The 23,164-nt window shown below is 30.8% G+C and overlaps 1 protein-coding gene and 1 pseudogene across 1 annotated transcript in view; one reads left to right on the top strand and one right to left on the bottom strand.

The window, feature by feature from the left end:
• The window catches only part of Oseg5 (intraflagellar transport protein Oseg5), a 238,155-nt gene that overhangs the window by 30,396 nt on the left and 184,595 nt on the right, over nucleotides 1–23,164 (top strand). The gene's annotated exons all lie outside the window — the stretch shown is intronic.
• Nucleotides 6,765–18,470, bottom strand: LOC145937390 (uncharacterized; annotated as a pseudogene).

Below are 23,164 nucleotides of genomic sequence, written 5' to 3'. Positions count from 1 at the left end.
TTATATTAATTTTTAAATACATTTATTAAAGGGCATACGACAAACTGTTCGTCATACGGAATTTTCCAAGCTTTTGCTACCACGTAATTGATGTTCCATGCATTTAAAGTTTGATTTTCAAAATTTTCATTCACAATATTTATTTTTAAAACTGAAGACTGGATAGGTACATCATATAAAACTTTTATGTTCAATAACTTTTTCCCAATCACAAATATTGTTTCATCTTTACACTGAATAATATTTTCTATTTCTATATACTCTCCATTTTCTAATATGCAGCAATTATTTCTTTTATCACTATAGCGAATTGTATATAATGAATTGCGCAAAATTTTGTATTGATTTTCAATATTCTTAATATTGTTTGGTAGAGAACCATCAAAATGTTTATTCTCTAAACATAATTCAGAGTCTCTTATATCATAATTCAGAACCCCTTTTTTAAATTTTTTATTTATATTTTTAATTTCACCGAATCTTCTTGAAAGTTGTTGTAGTGGTTTGTCTCCTTTTCTCAATAGTTTTTTAATTGTTGACATGTAATTTTCAAATCTGAAGCAACTAAAGTTATCTAATATTCCATATTTTCTTACGTCTGCGACAAGATGTAATAAATTATGTATATTGTGAGATACATGTGCTTTACCATATAATTTTGCAAAAGAATTAACAAAGTGTTTCAATAAATTTTCAGCATAATCTAAATAATAATCTTCCTTACAAAAAGTTTGATTACATAATATTGAAATAGCAATGTGAAGTGTTAAAAAATTGTTATACATGTCTCTGTCTAATATATCTTTTAAAACAATAGGCCCTAAATTTAAAAGAAAAGTTCTAAATTCCGTAGCTTTCCATTGCTTATAATCATTCAGAGATCTAGGTCTTCTATTAAATTCTAATGGAACTGTTGATCTTATATTTTTGAGCAGTCGAGAAATTCGTTTACAAAAGGTATTGGCTATTACTTTTGGAAATGCATGTTTTAACCATAAACTTATTAATTTTCGCATCACCCCTAAACACACTAAATGCATATAATCAAGTGGCACACAAGAAACTAATCTAAAATTGTCAATTTCCTTTAACATGCATTCTCCTTGCTGGTATTCTCCCATATATTTATTATCTATCATTTCTAAATCAGTACGTAAAGGGATATTTTTATTTACTCCAGGAAAACATATACGTCCATGCCATTCACCTCTTATGGTACATTTTGTACAGCTAAAGAATCCTGTATGGCTTTTTACTGAAAGAATAAATGATTTTGCTGGTGTATCGTAAATCAATGCACTTAAATTTATTTTGACTGTTCTTCCATTGTAATTGAATCCTGCTGTTATTAATGGCTTTATATCAGACACAAATTTTTGTAAGAATTCATTGGGATCTTTCGGTTTTGTATATCCATCATACAGTCCTGCAACATATACTTTACCACATAGATTTTCCGATACAAGAATAGGCCAAAAACAACCAGTGAAGACCGAGAAATAGACATGCCATCAATATTTATTAACAAATCTAGTACAGCAATATCACTTATTTTTCTTATATCAGTTATCATTTTTTTCACAATACTTTCAATATCAAAATGACAATATTGACCATTGCCCATTTCAATCACATTTGTATTTCTAGGAGTTTGTAAAAGAGTTCTGGAGTCTTTCGGAAACTTAGTATTTGTAAAAGTATTTAAAATTTTCAACAGTGGTGTCAGCGCAGAGTGTGTGATCCCATATTTCATTGCCCATGCAATTAAAGATTCTTCGAAATTATTAACATTTTCATTTAAAGACTCATCATTACTCATTTCAGAATAAAAATTATTATCATCTGTACTAATTGCTTCTATAGACTCGTTCAATAATACATATCTTCAATTAAATTCGGTTGCTCTATGTCGTCACCTACATTGTCTTGATTTGGTGATATGTTATCATTATCTATATTACTAATTTTTGTAATATCTTCATTACATTCTATATCTATTGAATTGTCACTACTGCAAGGCGAAGTTTGTGCCTGTAATAAACTTCTACTAATAAAAGAATATGAATCTGCCTCTAATTTAGCCAAACGCCTAAGATGACCCTTAGAATATATTTTATATTTGTGTGTTCTATTCATAATGAAAGTACTTAATATAAATAATAATATTTATAATAAAATAATAAAATATTTATAATAAATAAATAATTATAATAAATATTATATTATAACTATTGAAGTACGATGACTTAACCTAATCTAACTTAATCTCTTAATATACATAAATTTATATAATTATTTATATAATAATTATTATATATTACCCAGTTTTTTTGACCAACTGATGAGTTGAAGAGATGCACAGATGAGTTGAAGAGATGCACACACCTCAAAATAATGCACAATACGATTTCTCACTCGACACACGTGGGTGGCTTGTCCGAATATCGTTAGAGAAAGAGGCGGAAGTAGGTCAGTGACCGTAATTATTGGCGCGTTTAATAATTATTAGCGCGCAATTTAAGTAACAAAGTTAACACAAAATAAAATGTTTTTGCATGTAAATATAAAATAATTATAAATTATATAACTCTTATAAAATATTGAAAATTTATCAAGCATAAAATAATACAGACAAATATTAATTTATTTATATTATAATATATTGGATGATTGCAAAAGTTCGTGCCCGATTTGCATAGATGGTGGTAATAACTTCAAATCGGGCACGAACTTTTGCAATCATCCAATATATTAAAATAAAATATTTTATAATATATTTTATATCTTTATAATTTAATTTAATTTTTTAATGAATAAATAATTTTGAAAATATAAAAATATGCACACATCAAATTTAATTAATATTTTAAAAGATATTTTATGATTTTGTAATATATATATATCAGCATTACACAAGAAATGAGATGATTACGCGTAAGATTATTGAAATATTGAAATAAGGCTCCATTTATCTTCCGACAATATTTTAAAGTAAGATTATATTGTAAGGTTAATGATATATACCATTAACATGATCATTAAATGTATAAGGTTGTAACCTCCCTAGAATCTTATTGCAATGTTCGGTGCTGTGAGGGAAATGATTAATATATAGTAGCTTATATTTATGTTCGTATAAAATTTGTATATATATGTATTATAACATCCGAATTTCTTATGTATCTATCTGTGGAGGTTGGATTATAGGCTTAACCCACGGTTTCATTCTATCTGGAGATAGTATAGAATTGTAGGGTTTGCGATATGTTGAACCCTGGTATATCAGTTATAACATACCTGTTTTTATTAAGGACTTTAGCCACTAAGTATGGCCCTTTGTATAAAGCTTTTAGTTTTTTTTCTTAACCAGGTTTCAAAGTTGTGTTTCGGATAAGGACATAATCACCTTGATTATATTTTGAAGGTGTTTTGTGTCTCTCATCGTAATATGCCTTATTATAGTTTATTATATTTTTAATACCGTTTGTAGCTTTTATGGCTATTTTACGTTTAGTTACGCGATCAATTTCTAGATCTAGCTCGCTCTTCGCTATTTTGTCTAGAAATCTAATTAGATCTATGTCGGAATGATTTCTTAATTCGTAGCCTAATAGAATTTTAGAAGGAGAAGCCTTTAGAGCCGCATGAAACGTGTTATTCATGGTATATTGAATTGCGCTTAGGTGTAGATTCCACGATTGTTGGTCTTCTACAATTTTTCGCACAGATGATTTTAGGAATCTATTTATGCGTTCCACACCAATCCATTCGCCCAAGGGGCTGCCACTGCAATCAACCGGTGAGTAATATTTTTTTGTTGTAAAAAGAAAGTAAATTCTTGGGATGTAAACCCCGTACCTCTATCGGAAATTAGGAATTGAGGATTACCGAATGTGTCAAAAAGGTTGTTTAAATTCTTTATAACTTCTTTAGTTCCGGTGGATTTTGTTGGGTATAACCATGTAAAGCGGGAAAACGCATCGACTACTAGTAAAATATGCTTGAATCCTTCTTCTGTTTGATTTATAGGACCAAAGTGGTCAATGAGTATCGTTTGTAAAGGAAAAACAGGACAGTCGGTTATTTGAAATTCGCCTTCGCGAGTATTTACAGAAGCGTTTGCTAACAAACATGGCAAGCAATTATCGATATGTTTCTGGATTTTTTTTGCATGGAGGGGAACCAATAATTAGATAATATACCTTTACTTGTCTTCTCGATACCGCAATGTGACATATTGTCATGGTAAATGCGAATGATATTTGATACCATTGATTCTGGTATTACAAAGAGAGGTTTTTCTGAAAACTAGTCCATTAATAAGCTCGAATTTTTGGTTTTCTTCATTTTCTAGTTTTTCAGCGATAAGTTTGATGTTACCGTCTTGTAACTGTTTGAATTTAAGTTCTTTTTCTAAAGTAAAGGATTCTGTAAACGCGACTATTCGGCTAAGTGCATCTACATGCATCATTCGGCGATCTTCTCTGTGAACTACTTTGAATCTGTAATTTTGTAATTTAAAGGTCCATCTCGCTATACGCGGATTAATGTCGGCTTTATCGATTGCAAACACTAGAGCGTGACAGTCAGTCACCACTGTGAATTCCACTTCATATAAATAAATGTGGAATCTTTGTATAGATTTAACTATAGCTAGAGTGTCCAACTCAAAGCTATGGTAGCGGGATTCCGCTTTGTTGGTAAACTGACTGTAAAACGCGATTGGTGCCCATTTTCCTGAATCTTGCTTTTACAATAATATACCCGCAACCGTCACAGCGCTAGCATCCGTATGTAATTCACATGGTAGGCTGGGGTTATAAAGTCTTAAAACTGGGGATGATGTGAGTTTGTCTTTGAGTGTATTGAAGGCTATTAAACACGGTTCATCGAATTTAAAATTAGTACTCTTTTTTAGTAAATTTTGTAACGGTTTAGCGATAATCGCATAATCTTTGATGAATTTTCTAAAATAATTAGTGAGTCCTAAAAATCTTTGAACTTCTACTATTATTCTGGGCTGAGGAAATTTTTGAACTGCCTTCACATGGCGTGAACTTAAAGTGATGTCTTCAGGCGTAATGTTGTAACCGAGATATTCAGTATTAGTTTTAAAAAATTTACATTTTTGAAAATTAATTGAAAAATAACTTTTCAATAAAAGTAAGACTTGTTTTAAAATGTCTAAATTTTCTCGAATAGAAGATGTAGGGATGAGGATGTTATCAATGTATACCATTATTTTATTTTCTTTAATTAAGGCTGTAAGATAAATATTAATCGCCTTTGAAATTCGGCTGGTGCTTCGCAGAAACCGAATGGAAGCTTGACAAACTCATATTGCCCATCTGGGGTGGCAAATGCGAAGAATTTTGTAAAGTCTGGGTGAACCTTAATATGATGAAAGCTATCTTTCAAGTCGAGCAATGTAAATATGGACTTATTACTCAGTTGTGCGAGAAAATCCTCAATGATAGGAAAAGGGAATTTTTGTTTAATTACTTTATTGTTTAGTGAGATCTATGCATAACCGCAGGGATTCATTCTTTTTCCTTACTGGGACTATTCGTGAACAATAAGATGAACTGCTTTCTTTAATGATTTGTTTTTCTAACAATTCTTGTATGATCTCTCGAATTTGAAGACGCTCGGCCCATGCAAAACATCTTGGTCGAAACGCATAAATAGATTCGTCTTTGAGATTAATCTTAACTGAATAATCATCGTTGACAGTCGGCGTAATTGTATTTTCTATTTCTTGAAATATATTAATTAATTGATTTTTAGTCGTTTGATTAAAGTCAATTGTCACTTCTTTAAATAATGTGTTGATATTATCTGACGTATTTTCTATTACATCAGCTGACGCTACTTCTGAAAATAATTGCACTCTATTTTCGGATTCCTTTGAACAAGGGTTAATAATGATTGTAATTTTGTGCTTTTCTATAAAATCGCGTCTAATAATGTCTGCTGATGATAATAAACCATTTAAGATGTGTAATTGTATAGAAGCATCAAAATTTGAAAGAAGTTGCAATTTTATATTGGTATTTAAAATACCGCTAATATTAATAGATGTGTTATTAACCGTTTTGTAAGATAAATTAGTAGATGTAATGGAATGACCATTTTCTTTAAATTTTTTATAAACGATTGAACTAATGAATGAAATAGGACTACCGGTGTCCAAGAGAGCTAACAGATCACAATTTGTATTATTAAGCTTTGTTACCTTAACTAACGCGCAGTCCGTTACGATTTTTCTATTTATACTGGCATCGACGAACGCAATTGCCTCAGGTACTTGGTTTGCTGCCTCATCGATAGATGTGACTTAAGAAACTGCTGCTGATAGGGATGATTTTTGTGGTTGGTTCTTCTTTTTGAGCTTGTAGCAATTTTCTTTCATGTGACCTTTTGCACGGCAGTAGACACAAAAGGTTTCATTTCCTGTCTTCAATTGCTGGTCTGCTTTAGTAGAACAATTATCTTCTGGTTTTGCTTTTTCAAATTTTGGCTTGGAAGTTGGTGACTTCTTCCAAGAAGTACTACAAGTAGTAGTGATGTGGTGCATTTGTTCCAGGAATTCGTCAATGTTACTTGTGACGATTGATGCGGCCACACTTTTAATGGAAATATTTATAATGCCGTCAATAAGGCAATTAATGATGCTGTCCTCGGGTAGCTTGAGACATTGGAGGATTGTTATTTTTTCCATTGCGTAGTTCTGGAAACTTTCTTTATAATGCAGCCACTTCCGATCATCTGCTTTCTTCATCACTTCGCTGAATAATATTCTTCTTTTGACGTATTATTGCTGTCTTAAAGTCGATCCAAGATCTATTAATAGAACCAGGGCTGATGTCAAACCATCTTCTTGCTACCTTATTCAATTTAAAAGTAGCTGCAGATAATCTCGCTACAGGTGGTAGACCATGGACGTCTGCGATACTTTCAATTTTCTCGATCCACACTTTCACATTTTCTTGATCGGTGCCTCCGAAGTTAGATATTTGAGACGATAAGAATTTTGTAGCGTTTGTTGACAACGTAGAAAAATTCTCAACAGTTTGTAATGTCTGCGGAGAGTTATTTCTATTGTCCTGGGATGTGGTGGGATGACTATCTATCACATTGTTGTTCTGCGGAGGAGTTTTGTTATCATAAATGGCTGATAGAATTTGCCTATGCATTTCTTGTTGGAAAACAGCTTGTTCCTGTTGTAATTTTAGATGATTAGCTATTAGTGAGCATAATTGCGCTACCAAAGGATTATTAGCATTACAGTCCTCCGTTGAGGTATTACTAACCTCTGATTGAGAAGTAGTTGTGGCCCTTATCGAGTGATAAAAATCAATTTTAATTTGAAAGACACTTTCAAATTAAAATTGTTTTTTATCACTCGATAAGGGCCACAACCACATGGTCGAAACGTCGTGATATGGAATAAAATTATCTACACGCTAGTTTGGTCGATTATTTCCACATTCTCCTATATATATGTATATATATAGGACACATACTTGTCAATCATATATATATATATATATATTGACAAGTATGTGTTATCTTGATTTCTTTTCGATTATATATTGATGTTACTGTATAAAAATATCAGCTGCATAAAGAATAATATAAAGAACTTATGAATAACATATAAATAGCTCAATGCAAGGTGTTCGGTCTATCCCAGAAAACTGGAGTTCAAGTCTATCGGTATATATATATTTTTTTATATTTATTATTATTGGAATATATAGAAATTATTAAAAATATATATTTTTAAAGGCGATACTTAAGAATTTTTAAATATTGAAAATATTTCAATAATTTTACAACTACAAACACATTGTATATATAAATGCAAAAAATTCGGTAAATAAATTAATCCAATAATAAATCTATCTCTCTAAATCAGTAATCAATATATATATATATATATATATATATATATATATATTAGTTATTGATTTATTACAGGATACATTATAATTTATTCACGGAATTATTTTGCATTTTTATGTATATGATAGTTGTAAAATAATTGATATTTTCAATATTTGAAAATTCTTAAAGTTAATCGCCTTTAAAAATATATTTTTTAAAATAATTTTTATATATTCTAATATATTATAAAAAAAATCATATTGATAGACTTGAACTTGAGTCTTCAGGGTGATAGACCGAACACCTTGCATTGAGCTATTTATAATATGTTACTCGTATGTTCTTTACATCACGATTTATATGGAGCAAGTATTCTTATACAGTAACATCAATATAATCAAAAAGTAATTAAGTAATACATTTGTTAGCCTATAAATCTACAATTGCCATTACATGTTAGACAAGAATTAAAATACTCGTTCTCTCCTTGTCTCTCTATCGCGCTGACGATACATAAAATATCGATAAAAAAGTAGAAGTGAAAAAGCAATAAATTGCCAAGTCTAATAAGCGCCCGTGTCTTACATGTTGTATATTAGTTCACTCTGCGAATTATTATTTTATCATTATTATTTATCATTGTACAATTTGGAGACATATATATAAATTTTTGATACTATTTGTTATATATACGCACATATGTGCATAAGCATATATAAAATTTACAAAAAGTGGGTGCTTATTAGCCTTGCTACATTCCTGCCTTCTGCTACAGAAGGCCAGAAAGCATTTTCAGGCCGTATCTCGCGTGTAGCATGTCACGTGATTAGCACGGTAGAGGAACAAGGATAACGTGATTATCGATCCTTGTCTCTCTACCGTGCGTCCGCGTGAGCAATGCAATGGTGTGTACGTGTACAGACATACACCGCTACATAAAGTCTGGGAATTATTTCTCAGCGTTGGCAACACTGAAACCGGAGTTTCGCGTTGTCACCGCGCGAGGTCTCCAACATCAATTCGGAGTTTGCCTGGGCACAGTATACTTACATACAGTAGGGACAGACTTTGTTCTCAAATCAGCCGCGCAGATTTGCTTGCGCATCGTAAGCGACCATTTTTATAAGTCATGCCAATCCCGTTCAACATAAAGAACCCAATAACTCCATTACTGTGATTACATTTATAGTAAAATATAATCTGTAAAACTACAATACTATCATTTTGATTTCGCGTTTTATGCAATATTTAATTTTTATTCAGAAAAAATGACTATAAAATAATATATCGAAAATATTTCGCGCAAAATTGTTTTAATAGTAATGGGTACAACAAAAATATTGATACGGTGCTGCAATCTAAAGACATGGCGGACTGCTGAAAGGTCAGCTGAAAAAGATCAAAGGTTCCGACGCAGTGTCCCTACTGTATATAAGTATACTGTGGCCTGGGTCTCCTGCGCCGACCCTTAAATAAAAACTTACTAGTTTTTTTTACATAATTTCTCATGCATGTATTTTCTTTATTTTTTCTTTTTAACATTTTGCGAAAGATTATTGTGTACTTAATTGCACAAAATCAATTGCTCCGCGATCACAGTTTTACTAGAGAGCTGCGTTTCGAAATTTCTTATCAATACTTGAAATCTATATAATATATGAATTTATAAACGCTCGCTGTATATTAAATATGAATAATGAAAATTACATTGGCTATGCGAGCCAAACGTGGATGTCAGTACGTATACTTCCAATGAAAATAATTTTTTCGTTGGAATTTTTAATTCATTGTGCACGAGGCACGAATTTTGCTTGGTACTTATGCCAAGACTTTATTTGGGAATAATCTCAATTCGAGATTTTAATTTCCCGAATCCCCTCTAACCCCCTTACAGAATTATAGGCGAGAAAAATATAGATCCGAAAGTCGCGGAATCGGGAATCAGCGACTTTCGGATCTATATTTTTCTCGCCTATAATTCTGATTCCCGATTCCGCGACTTTCGGATCTATATTTTTCTCGCCTATAATTCTGTAAGGGGATTAGAGGGGATTCGGGAAATTAAAATCTCGAATTGAGATTATTCCTAAATAAAGTCTTGGCATAAGTACCAAGCAAAAATTCGTGCCTCGTGCACAATGAATTAAAAATTCCAACGAAAAAATTATTTTCATTGGAAGTATATGTACTGACATCCACATTTGGCTCGCATAGCCAATGTAACTATATAATATACCTACGTGATGTGAACTCTACATTTTTAGAACTTATAGTGAATTTCGAAACGCAGCATATGTTATATATATATAGTATCTGAAAAAGATAATGTAAATCAACTTCATGTCATTTTTGTTTGGCTGTGTTTCGAAATACCTCCAGTATTGAAAATCTACAAAATATACATAACGTAAACTGTAGATTTCCAGTACTGGCAACGAATTTCGGAACACAGCCAATTTATATTGTTTTTTGTAATTTACATGTGTCATTATAGACATATAATTAATTAAGATTCGGAATATAAAACAAATGTTTCTCTTTAAAAACTTTGTCTATCAACAAAGTATTAATATATTTATAATCATATATTATTTATATTTTATTATTTTTATAAATATATATGGGACATTTCACGCCAAATCAACGACTTCTTTCCCCGACTATTTTTTATTTGCTTCATTTTTTATGTTTTTGTATCCATTAAAAATAGTTTCCATGAATTTTTTTAGATTTTTATCTCTTTCGATTTCCGAGTTACAGATTTTTTTAAAACATTGATTTTAACAATTTCCGAAAATCTCAAATATTTATAAGTAAAATAAAAATATTGTCATTAATAAGATGGTCATTTATTCTGTCTTTGAATGTATTTTTTGAAAAAAATATTCAAAAAATTAAAAAAGAAAATTTAATAGTGTTTTAATCAATTTTAACCAAAATTATTTTTTTTTTTCAATGAGATCCCTTTGATTTTTTTCAAAAAAATGTATATTATTTTAGACTTAAAAACAAAATTTTAGAATTATTGGCAAAGAGGGGATTCAAATATTTTCGTTTTTTTAAAACTATTTTTCGATTTGTTTTTTAATTTTTTTTCAATTTTTTTTAAATATTTTGATTAAAAAATCGCATTTTTTGGTATTTTACACCATTCCAATTTAAAAAATAAGTATTTACAAAATTAACAGGCACTTATTTTGAAGTTTTAAAGGTTTTAAGTGTCAGGAAAAAAGAAAATTCCAATATTTTTAATTTTTTTAATATATTGGAATTTTCGTTTTCTGATCCTTTAGTACTTCAAAATAAGTGTCTATTAATTTTGTAAATACTTATTTTTTAAATCAGAGTGGCGTAAAATACCAAAAAATGCGATTTTTGAAAAAAAAAATTGAAAAGAAATCGATAAATAGTCTTAAAATATCGAAAATATTTGAATCCCCTCTTCGCCAAAAGCTCAAAAATTTTGTTTTTAAGTCTAAAATGATATACATTTTTTTGAAAAAAATTGAAGGAATCTCATTGAGGAAAATAAAATAATTTCGGTTAAATTAACTAAAACACTATAAAAATTTTTTTTTATTTTTTCAATATTTTTTTTGAAAAATACATTCAAAGACAAAAAATTACTACCTTATTAATGACAATATTTTAATTTTTCTTCAAGTTATAAATATTTGAAATTTTCGGAAATTGTTAAAATCAATTTTTAAAAAAATGTGTAACTCGGAAATCGGTAGAGATAAAAATCTAAAAAATTCATAGAAGCTACTTTCAATTAATACAAAAACATAAAAAAAATGAAGCAAAAATGGTCGGGGAAAAAAGTCATTGATTTGGCGTAGAATGCCCCATATACTTTTATTTTTTAATAATTGATATAATGTTTAATGGTTTTTTTTTAATTGAAAAGATCTTATCAAATTAATAAATTTATGACACTATGCGAGTATTTTTTATCTATTATTGTATAACGCATATTATTTATGAGATACAATGTGAAATATAAATAATGAAATATAAATATAAATTATTAATAAAAAAATTTAAGATTTGCAATGAAAAAGAGAAAAAATATAAAAGTATCCACGCGAGAAGATTCGAAAGCCTTTTTTAGAAATAACTTCAACGGGACATACTTGAAATTCATTAGAAAAAGTCTTTGCCTTGCATATATTTAATAAACGAGAATCTATTGGATAATTATCGATACTAACACAATCAATATACTTATACCCGAGAATGACTGGTATTTCATTAAAAAGCAGATATTTCTAATTACAACGACGCTTCCATCTGTGAGGTAACAACAATTATTTGGTTTTGCAATTGTTAAAACAAAATTAGAAAATTCAATAGCCCTGTGAGGTCTTGTATAGCCTTCAGGGAGTTGTTGAACTATACTTTGTCAAAACTGAATGACCTACAGAAATAGAATGATGTCTGACATTAGTTCTAAATTGTGATTTCTTATTTATTCTATTCATAATCTGAGTTAAAACATACGATCCTTTCCTGACTAATTTTTTTATAACTTGTAAATAATTTTCGAAATCTATTACACTAAAACCATCTAATGGTTCAAATCGCAAAACATCATCAGGAAGATGAATTAAATTGGGATATTCTTCCGAATGAGACACTTCGAGTTCGGAACAGCCCTTTAGCGTACTGAAAATAGATACCAAAACAACATAATACATAAAATTTCAACCGCGGCAAATCATTTTTTCAACAGTTTTTACCTAAAAGTAAAATCTCAATTAAACTCAATAACAGTATTAATACTTTATAATTATCAGTTTGTGTTTTTGGTTAAAGCAGAGAATTCTCTGCTGTGCACATTATAGTGTTTTATAAGTGAAACAAAATGTTTTTTTGTTGAATCTCGGTCAAATGGTAAGCTCTTAATAAGAGATACCGAAGGTCTCGTAATATGAGATTATTTTTCTTTTCTAAGGATAGTTTTTTGTTTGATATAAGTATCTACCTTCATATTTTTTGACATTTTTATACAAGAGTTTATAAATATAAGTTTAACAAATAATATAATTAAAGCTATATTTTTAAATTGTATTGTTGGTTCTGAAGATATAACATTGTAAAAGGTTTAAAATTAAGACTGGTAATAATAAAAACATTTATTTTTATCTATATGTCTTTTATTTTTAATGTTAATAAAAATGAAACTAAGTTTACCTAATATGAGACAGTATCTCATATTAGGATCAGCTAGTATCTCTTATTAGGAGACATTTTGGTTTTGATACAAAAACTGACTTACTTTAAACAAACCTATGTATATTAAAATTCGAACGAGATATAACTTATTGAAGTAGGATTCCTAAAACTACATGAAATGACGATTAAAAACAGTATATAAATACTTTCCTAATTGCATATATTTTGGAAATAATTAAGAAAATGTAAATGGTATCTCATAATAGGTACCTTTACCCTATACACACACACACACACACACACACACACACACACGGGGGGGGTGCAAGGGGGCCTTCGGCCCCCCTCCCGCACCCTCCCCGTAGGCAGCGCGTGGATCTTCGCACGTGCGGTGTCCAATTTTTTAAAATTTTTAAAGAAAATTTTTTTAAATAAAAACATTTGAAAAAATAATTTGCCGCGACTGAAATTTTATATAATACGTTATTTTGGTATCTACTTTCAGTACGCAAAAGGGCTGCCCTCAACTCGAAGCAGGGTTGGCAAAAAACTTGTTTTTTTCATTTTAAACAAAAAACATTGATTTTTTTGTTTAAAACATGTTTTTTTTATTTTATACGTGTTTTTAAGTAAAGTAAGAATTAAACATGTTTTAAACAAAAAAAACATGTTTTAAACAAGCAAAAAAAACACTTGATAGCTTTGATCTGTGTAATCGTAATGTAATGTAACCGTAATCGTAATGTAATGTTCGACCACTCGCGTCTTTTTTCTGAGGAATCCATTAAAAATGTTAAACCGATAACATGGTGGCTTGCGTTAAAAGAAAATGTTAATACTGTAACGTTTGACTTATTGTTAGTTGAGTAATAATTCTTTATTAATATATAAAATTATATATTCTTTATTTTATTTTGAGTTATTAATTTTAATTAAATTTATAAAAGTAGGTATTAAAAAAATACCCAATATGCAATGACTGCAATGCAATTCCCAATTTCAATATGTTATTGTTACCGTTCATTTTTTCGTACTTAAATGTTTATTATTTTTTTAGTTAAAGGAATAACATTATTTAATTATTTGCAATAGATAAAATGTAAAATGCAATGTGTTATAATTTAGATTTTAATAGTTTGTGCAGATAGCTTTATAATTTATAAGTAGTCTTTAATATATTCAATTATATTGATTGTTACTTAATATATTTAATGTCCAAAAATAAATATTCTGTTAAACTTAATACTTATCTTATTATTTTTATTTCATTATTTATATTTATATTTTTATATCTATATGTTACATATAAATATAGATAAAAAACTAAAAAAATTAAAACAAAAACCTTTTTGCAACATTAGTTTTGCACGTCTATTAGTTTTTGTTTGTTTTTGTTTTTCTTTACAGTTTCTTTTTCAAATAATCATATGTTTTAATTGCAATGTTTTAAACAGTTTTAAACAGTAGTTCAAAACTGTTTAAAACAAAAATGTTTAAAACAGTGTCCACTGTTTTAAACATGTTTTAATCAAACAGTTTTAAACAAATTGTTTAAAACATGCCAACCCTGACTCGAAGTGTCCCATTCGGAAGAACAGCCTTAAATTGTGCACATTGTAAACAATATGCTGTTGTCCAAAAAATTTTTCATACATTCTACATAATAAATCAATAAATCTTTTGCATACTGATTGTTTCTTATGTACTCATTTTTGCATCGTATAATATACGTAATGCACAATTTAATACATTGAAGTGAAGCATAAATTCATTAGGTATGGTATTTTGAAATACAACTGGTGCTGTATACAAAATAACCATTCGCAATTCAGTTGCTTTGAATCTATCTAACTCATTTAAAGTACGTGTTTTTCGTACGAAATCGGATGGCACCCATTCTTTAAAAGAAACATATTGATCATTTATATTTTTAATTCTTTTCAAAGCATCTTCATTGCTATTACCATGTAAGTTTAACAAAAGCTTAAATGTTTTTTTCCTACTCCTTCATCAATCAAATGCATCGGATCGAGAGGAACTTGATTTGTTAAACTCATTCCGATACCTTCAAGAGGAGATATTAAATTTTTATATTGATTCGGAACATCTATTCTAAAATCATTATCAGTTCTTAAAGGTGAATCGTTTTCCAAAAAGATTCGTCTATGCTGCACTGTTTTTCCTATCTGTATACATTTACCACACCTACTATTGTGTGGAGGAAAACGCAAAATTTGATTCCTTGCAACCGTATCTGCAGTAAACAACTTAATGAAAACCTTATACCGCTGATTATTAAAAATAAAGCCAGTAGTACTTAATTCTAAGTACTCCATAATTGTAGGGCCTAAAAATAAATTTACATCTTCTGGTTTATGATTGCCATGAAAAATACCTACTGCAAACAGATCACAAGTAAGGATAATTTACTATTTTTACAAGAATTGGCCATACTTGACTCGAAGAACTTTTTGAAAGAGGCAAGCCATCAATATTTAAATGTAGAGCGATGTCTTTTGCAATTTCTTTTTATTAAAACATTTCAACTGATTGAGTAATCATTCTCTTAAGCCATAATGGGAATATAAATCTGATTCAATAGAAGAAATTGTAGTAGTTTTTGGAGTATGCAAAAGAGTTCTTGCATCGCTAGGCAAATCATCATGTCCGTATTTTTTTAAGCCATGAAGCAACCTAGTAAAAGCATTCTGTCTAATTTGATACGTTATAGCCCAATGATGTAAAAAACTTGTTAAATCTGATTCTTTGTCTGCATTATCTACTCTAAAATCTGGATTTACATTATTGTCATTACATAAATCAAAATGTTCAAACTCATCATCTGAAACATCAGAATCAACATGTGAAAAATTGCTATCTGAATCATTAATGTAAGTGAAATTATCATTATTAAAAGAATAATTATCAAGATCAGCCTTATTATTTTCAGGAATTTGTACATAACTAGATCCATTCTCCGAAACTAAATTACTACAATAACTGTTAGATGACTGAAGATTATCAAAACAAAAAACATCAGGAGATAAATCTGCTTCAGGATCATTATTTGAAGCTACTGATTCTAAAACGATATTTGATTCTAATCTGTTTTTATTTGCACAAAGTAATTCATTTATACAATTTTCAAAAGCTTTCAAGACGTCTTTTTTTTGCTTATTTGAAAGCTTTAAATATGATTTCCTCTCCGACATTTTAAAAATAATAAAGTCTACTAAATTAAAATTTTAGATACATAATTTATTTATTAATATATGGAATGATTAAATGAATAATACCCAGATAGCACGACACGTTGCTCGAACGTTGCAGCAATGTATTTTTGTCCACGTTGGCACGTTTCGAAGTATTGGGTCCAGCAAAATATAAAAAAATGTCTGTGGTTGTGACAAAAAATACGTGGCGGCATCCTATAAAATACAGAAAGAATGAAATTTTGAACAAATAAGGTTTCAAAAATAGGGTTTTAATTTTTTATAACATTTTCTAAAGCAACGGAGCGTTCTATCCGGATCACATTCCAAAATTTACTTTTTGGAGTAAGTAGTATTTAATTGACCAATTGACAAAGAATTTCTTTTTCTTTTGTCTTGATTGATTAATCGAACGTTACTCTACTTCAAGAAGTTATAATTTTAGAATGCAACTGGGTATTTCAATCAAATTCATCATATCTGATAATTAATTATTACATGTGTTTTTGCTGCTTGATGACTTTCGTTCTTTTGTACCTAGAACAGTCCTTTATTGACTTGAACTTTAAATGCAAATTATAGTAAAATTTATAAAAAATACTTAATAAATTATAAAAGTGATTGATAACATTATAAAAATTATAATTGTACAGGTTATCATGATAACCTGTACAGGTTAGAATGTATGAATGTGATTTTGTATACATATATATGATATATATTTAATAAATAATTTACTAAAAATTAATTATATACTTACCAAAATAATAACAATGTACGTTTAATGTATATGCGCGGCTAAAATTGTGTGCACGACACACAATAAATATAATTAAAAGCGTGGAAAACTGCATTTTGTTAGCTATAACAAAAGTTCTCTAATTAATGTCTTATAGAGGTTTTTTGAAGACAATTTACAAAAGATGTCTTTAAATAGCACTTTTTAATACTCAAAAAAGTCATTTTTAAAAAGTGCTCTAAAAGTCATCAATTTGACAACTTCTTTAAAATGATAAAAAAGTCATCTTTCAAAAGTGTTCAGAAAATTATCTTTTGCATGCAAGACACCAAAAAGATGTTAATTTGACAGCTTTAGGTAAACCTTAAAGAGCTCTTTAAAAAGATGAGTCCTCCAAAAAGTCATGTGGTGTTTATTGGATTCTTTTAAATTAATTATTGTTTTATTTTATGTATAATTGAAATTGATGCCAAAAAGCAGCTTTTGTACATTAATAATAGTTTTTTCGGACGTCAAAAATGTTTTACATGTTGTTATAGTCGATCATCAGAAAAACGACTCATATCCCACACAGCACACTTTATTCTGAGGATATTTCAAATTGTCCCAGATTTTTAAATACAATCCCAGAGGCAACTCGATAAGTAATATCCAGAATATTCCAATAAGATATCGTGAGATAAATCCAAGAAATATCGTGTAGGACACAGGTATTTATAGGATATCGAGTCTCCTACAGCACGAAATATTGCTAAAATATTGCATAAATATTTCAATATTGCGCCATATTACGAATATTGCAGCAATATTGTGCATATATTATAAGTTAATATTTTATTGGAGATATATTGCAAAATATTACTGATATATTATAAATGCAATCATATAGTTCCTTTATTTACCGCTATATGACGCACAATGCGCTATTTATCTTGTATTTAATTTTTGTCACGAGAATTATATAAAGTATGCAAAAAGTGGCTATTAGAATTAAATATTTTTATCAGTTGTATTTTTTGATGCAATTCCAACACAGGGAACTCAGATATTAAACTGATTCATCGTTCAAAAATCGGACAAATAAATGTCCGAATGAATGAAGTAAATAAAAAAAAATAAGAAATATTCTGCAATATTTTATAAATATTGTATTCACCAGCAGCAGAAAATATATCAGCATTATTGCAGAAATATTGTACAAAATATCGTTTGGGAACTGACATATCTATATTATTGCAAGCTTTCAGGAATATTATACGGAATATTCCAATCTTGCAAAACAATATTCCATCAATATACCGTGCTGTAGGGCAGTGTTATATTAATATATCTTGCGATATTTCTTGAGCTCATCAGATATCCTCTGGATGTTATTTAATATATCCATGAGATATCACATAGATAGACATTTGTGCATTTACCGGATAATTGAGACCATCTTGGGATGTCATATTGATATTGCGATATCCGAAAATGATGTCTGCAGGATATCCTTTGGATAAAATGTGTTGTGTAGTTTATGTAGTCTATGGTGAAAACAATTATATTGCATTAAAATTTGTTTTTATGGTAATAAATCATTACTAAATAGTATACTTCTATATTAAAAAATATAAAAGCTGAAGAGCATAATGTTTAATAACTTGAATCACACCATTGAATCTTTAATTCAATTTTTTGTGCAAAAACTTAAGTCGACTCAAGTTCTTCGAGTGAATGGCTCATATATAAGTTTTTCTATTCTATAAATTAAAAATATATTTAGTAATTAAAGATGATCCTTTTTAATAGCCAAAATAAGAATTTTACTGAAGAATAAAAAATAGGCAAATATAAAATATTCGCATTCGAATTGTAACGTTTTGTATTCATGTATGTAGGTATAATAGTATAAATTGCACAATTTAATTTTTATAAGAGAAAGCATATTGATTTTCTTTGCATAAAAGTTATAATAAAGAATAAATAAATACTTATATTTACAAGTATGCTTAAAGCATGCGGCACACGATGCTATTTTATCTGCTGGATTGCTAGCTGGATTTGCGTGCTTGCTACCGTGTGGACAGCAGTGCTGGCAGTGCTACTGACCGTGTTGCTCACTGGGCTTCAGACGACCGCTACTTTCGTGCTGGTTTTAGGAGGATCATTTCAATAAACCAAAAAAATTTCAAGTGACGATAACCCTATCATTGTTATATGCAATATCATTGTTTATATGATCGTGGTTATATGTCACTGTGAATGTTTTTTGACATGTATTTTGCAACCTAACCCAAATTTGAGACTGACAATCTGTCAATCTGTCAGCATCTTGATTGACAGCGCAGGATTATAGCAAGAAAAATAGCACCTGTTCTATCATCGAAATCCAGCAAATCAGTCAGCAGCGTGACCAGCAGGCACACAATTTCCAGCCTAGCAAAGAGCAAGATTGCCAGCACAGGCGCATCCTGCGCTGTCAATCAAGATGCTGACAGATTGACAGATTATCAGTCTCAAATTTGGGTTAGGTTGCAAAATACATGTCAAAAAACATTCACAGTGACATATAACCACGATCATATGAACAATGATATTGCATATAACGATGATAGGGTTATCGTCACTTGAAATTTTTTTGGTTTATTGAAATGATCCTCCTAAAACCAGCACGAAAGTAGGCATCGTCTGAAGCCAAGCGAGCAACACGGTCAGCAGCACTGCCAGCACTGCTGCCCACACGGTAGCAAGCACGCAAATCCAGCTAGCAATCCAGCAGATAAAATAGCATCGTGTGCCGCATGCTTAAGTTATGAATATGACATTTTAAGGACAAACGATTGTTTTGAATCATTCTGTATTCACACAGTGTCTCACCAAAAGTAGCCATCTTCTGGATGGGTTTGAGTGCGTGTGCATGTGCGGGTGGATATGTGATTTACAAATCTTCATAACTATAAATGTATATATACATTTTTTGAAACATTAAGTTTTATTATAAATTAAATGAATTAAATAATTTTGAAATTAAAGATTGAGAATCAATAATTTAAATGTTCCGTTTATTGAAAAAAAAAAAAAAACAAAAAACAAAATAAATTTTATACATATATTTAATATATTTAATATAATAAATTTTATACACATACATATATACATACATATATATATATATATATATACATATATATGTCAAACGCATAGTTTGAGACATCGGTTTTTTTTGCCGTAAATGTGTGTAATATGGTCACACTGACATATATAAAGTTATTAAAATTTTTATAAGGCAATAATTTTAAAATTACATAACTTTTTAGTATACAATGCATACTTTGGGGACTTTTATATATATATATAATAAACGAATATTTCAAGGACAGTCCTTGAATCATACAATTCACATATTGTACATGTTGGACGGTCATTTTTACTCTGTCCTTAAAGCATGCGTTTAAATTTGAGGTCTTCCTTATGTTAACCGCATACTTTGAGGACTATTATATATATACATGTATATAATAAACGAATTCTTTGGGGACAGTTCCCGAATTATACAATTTACATATACGATAAAAATATTTACATTGTCCCCAAAACATGCGTTTCAGAAGGTATACTTTATAGTAACCGCATACTTTGAGGACTATTATATATATAGTATATAATAAACGAATACACTTAGGGAGAAGCTCTTGAATTATACAACTGATATATACGATTTAATTTTCATCTTGTCCTCACATACAAAACATGCGTTAAAATTTGACATTTTTTATAATAACCGCATACTTGAGGACTTTTTTAATATACTATTAAAATTGTCTATATATTTGTTAGTTTGATATTATATTATAGATAAATTGCAAGTAATAAATTATTATATTTTCCATTTAATTAAAAAACAAGTTTTGGGTACTTTATTACATTATTTAAAAAAATAAAAGTTTAGATGTCATTTTTATTGTACTTACAAATGAAGGATTAATGAAGGATTAATGAAGTTACAAGGAGAAGCATTAATAGTGTTACGTCCGGCGGACTTCACGATTCTTTTCTTTCCCACGACCAAGGCGAAGTTTGTTGTTAGGTAAATAAAAAAGGAAGAAAAAAGATAATAATAATCTAAGCGGCACGTATATAATAAAACGAAAACGTGCCCAGCGAAACGGACAGCTGCAGATATCGCGAGCGACCGATAAATATTACAAAATCGGTAAATAAAAGAGACCAGGCGGAAAGATGCCGAAAGCGGATTCTTGCCGACACCCTCGCGAATAATAAGTTAAAATCACATATCGGCAAAACATAAAGACGGCGAGAGCGGGCCGGAAGCGAGCCCACCTTTGAGGGGAAAACTAGAACAACGAATTGATCAAATTAAACGTGCCAAGCGAAGCGGCACCGCAGCGGAAACTCTCGCGAGAAACCGACAAACATTGTAAATCGGGAAAACACAACGACGGCGAGAACGCGCCGAAAGCAAATCCTTCCCTAGTAAGATTAGGGGAAAACAAATAATGAAAACGAAAGTGTGCAAAATAAGATAGCACACCTGCGGGTATTCTCGCGAGAAAGCGGCGAAAAATATAAAGATTTAAAGATGCCACACGCATCGCTTCTCAGCAAACAAGCTCTAAGCCGCACGTGAGGGCAATAAAGCGAGAACCCGCCGATAAAAGCGGCACTAACAAACGACAAATATCGCGATATAGGAAAAACTAACAACAAACACCGCCGCCGATATCGAAATCTCGAGACATCCCCGTTTTTGGGAAAGCGAGCTCCGATTCGCAGACGCCTGCACTAAACTTTTGATTCGTCGATCCTTGCAACGCTCCCCATAGAAAGGGAAAGTAAAAATATTAAAAACGCGATTATGAACTTCTATACGCAGGATTTTGTCAAAAGGCGGAACGGAGGGCGTGAATCAAAAACCGGGATATAAACGCGAACTTCTCTGCGGAGCGTCACTTATCGTTCTTCGTCGAACATCCACAGTTTCCTTGCGTTTTCACCGCAACACTTAGTGCGCGAAAGAATTCTCAGTGTGAAATCAGCGTGAACACTCAGTGAGAAACTCTGTGAACTTCCGGCATAGCAACAATTGGATATACCAGCCAGACCTAGAGGCCCACTGATCCTACAACGGGCCGATCTTGAACCGAACATTTTATCGACGCACGCCATAAGTAGTAAGTCCCCTTATATGCATATACAATCTCACTCTACTAGAAAGAGTTCTTGAATAAATTAACTTCATTTATTCAAAGCTGTTACCTAATATTCGAAGAAGTTCGTATTAATTATTCCTGAACCCTTCCTTCCCCCGCTGAAGGCTTCCTACATAATTGCAGCGCGAGCCCTGGTTTCACGGTTTCCTGCATGATTACAGTGCAAGCCCTGGTTTCACGGTTTCCTGCATAATTGCAGTGCGAGCCCTGATTTCACGGTTTCCTGCATAATTGCAATGCGAGCCCTGGTTTCACGGTTTCCTGCATGATTACAGTGCAAGCCCTGATTTCACGGTTTCCTGCATGATTACAGTGCAAGCCCTGGTTTCACGGTTTCCTGTATAGCTGCAGCGCAAGCCGCGACCTTCCCTTGTATCCGTCGGGTTTCCTGCATAACTGCAGTGAGAGCCCTCGCAAAGTTCCCTCACCCTAAACAAAATTGCAAAGATGCAAATTTCTTCGGAATAAATATTAAAATTTCACTTCTTAAATAAATATTGAATTCAAGGACTCTTTCTCGAAGAACAGCTCTCATATATCGCTGTTGTTAGTGGAGACTACGCGCCATTCCCAACGGGTCATAAAGCGGTCCCGAAATCGTCGCAATCGTCGTCTAAGGCGAGAGTTGGCTCGGGCTACGGCGGACTTATTTTCTACAACCGACGACCATAAATTACTCCGCGAAAAACTCGAAATATTAACTAGAGAACACATTAACACTATTAATAGTTACGCCAAAGAAAAAAATTGTAATACACCTAACCGCGACCCACCTCATTACTCTCCGATTTCATCCCCCGAATACGCAGGAACCCCGCGAATTCCCTCTCCCTCTCCCTTCGAACCCACCGAACAGGAGCGAACTCCTCCCTTCCTTCTCGCTGATTCACCTGAATCACCTGCCGAATCTCAGCGGAACCTTTCTCCTCCAC

The sequence above is a fragment of the Prenolepis imparis genome, unplaced genomic scaffold, assembly GCF_030444845.1.
Source record: "Prenolepis imparis isolate NDT839.2.m4 unplaced genomic scaffold, iyPreImpa1.0 SCAF_6, whole genome shotgun sequence".
Classification (NCBI taxonomy): Eukaryota; Metazoa; Arthropoda; class Insecta; order Hymenoptera; family Formicidae; genus Prenolepis; species Prenolepis imparis.
The sequence above is the reverse complement of the archived record's forward strand: the minus strand, read 5'-3'. Positions and strand labels throughout refer to the sequence as shown.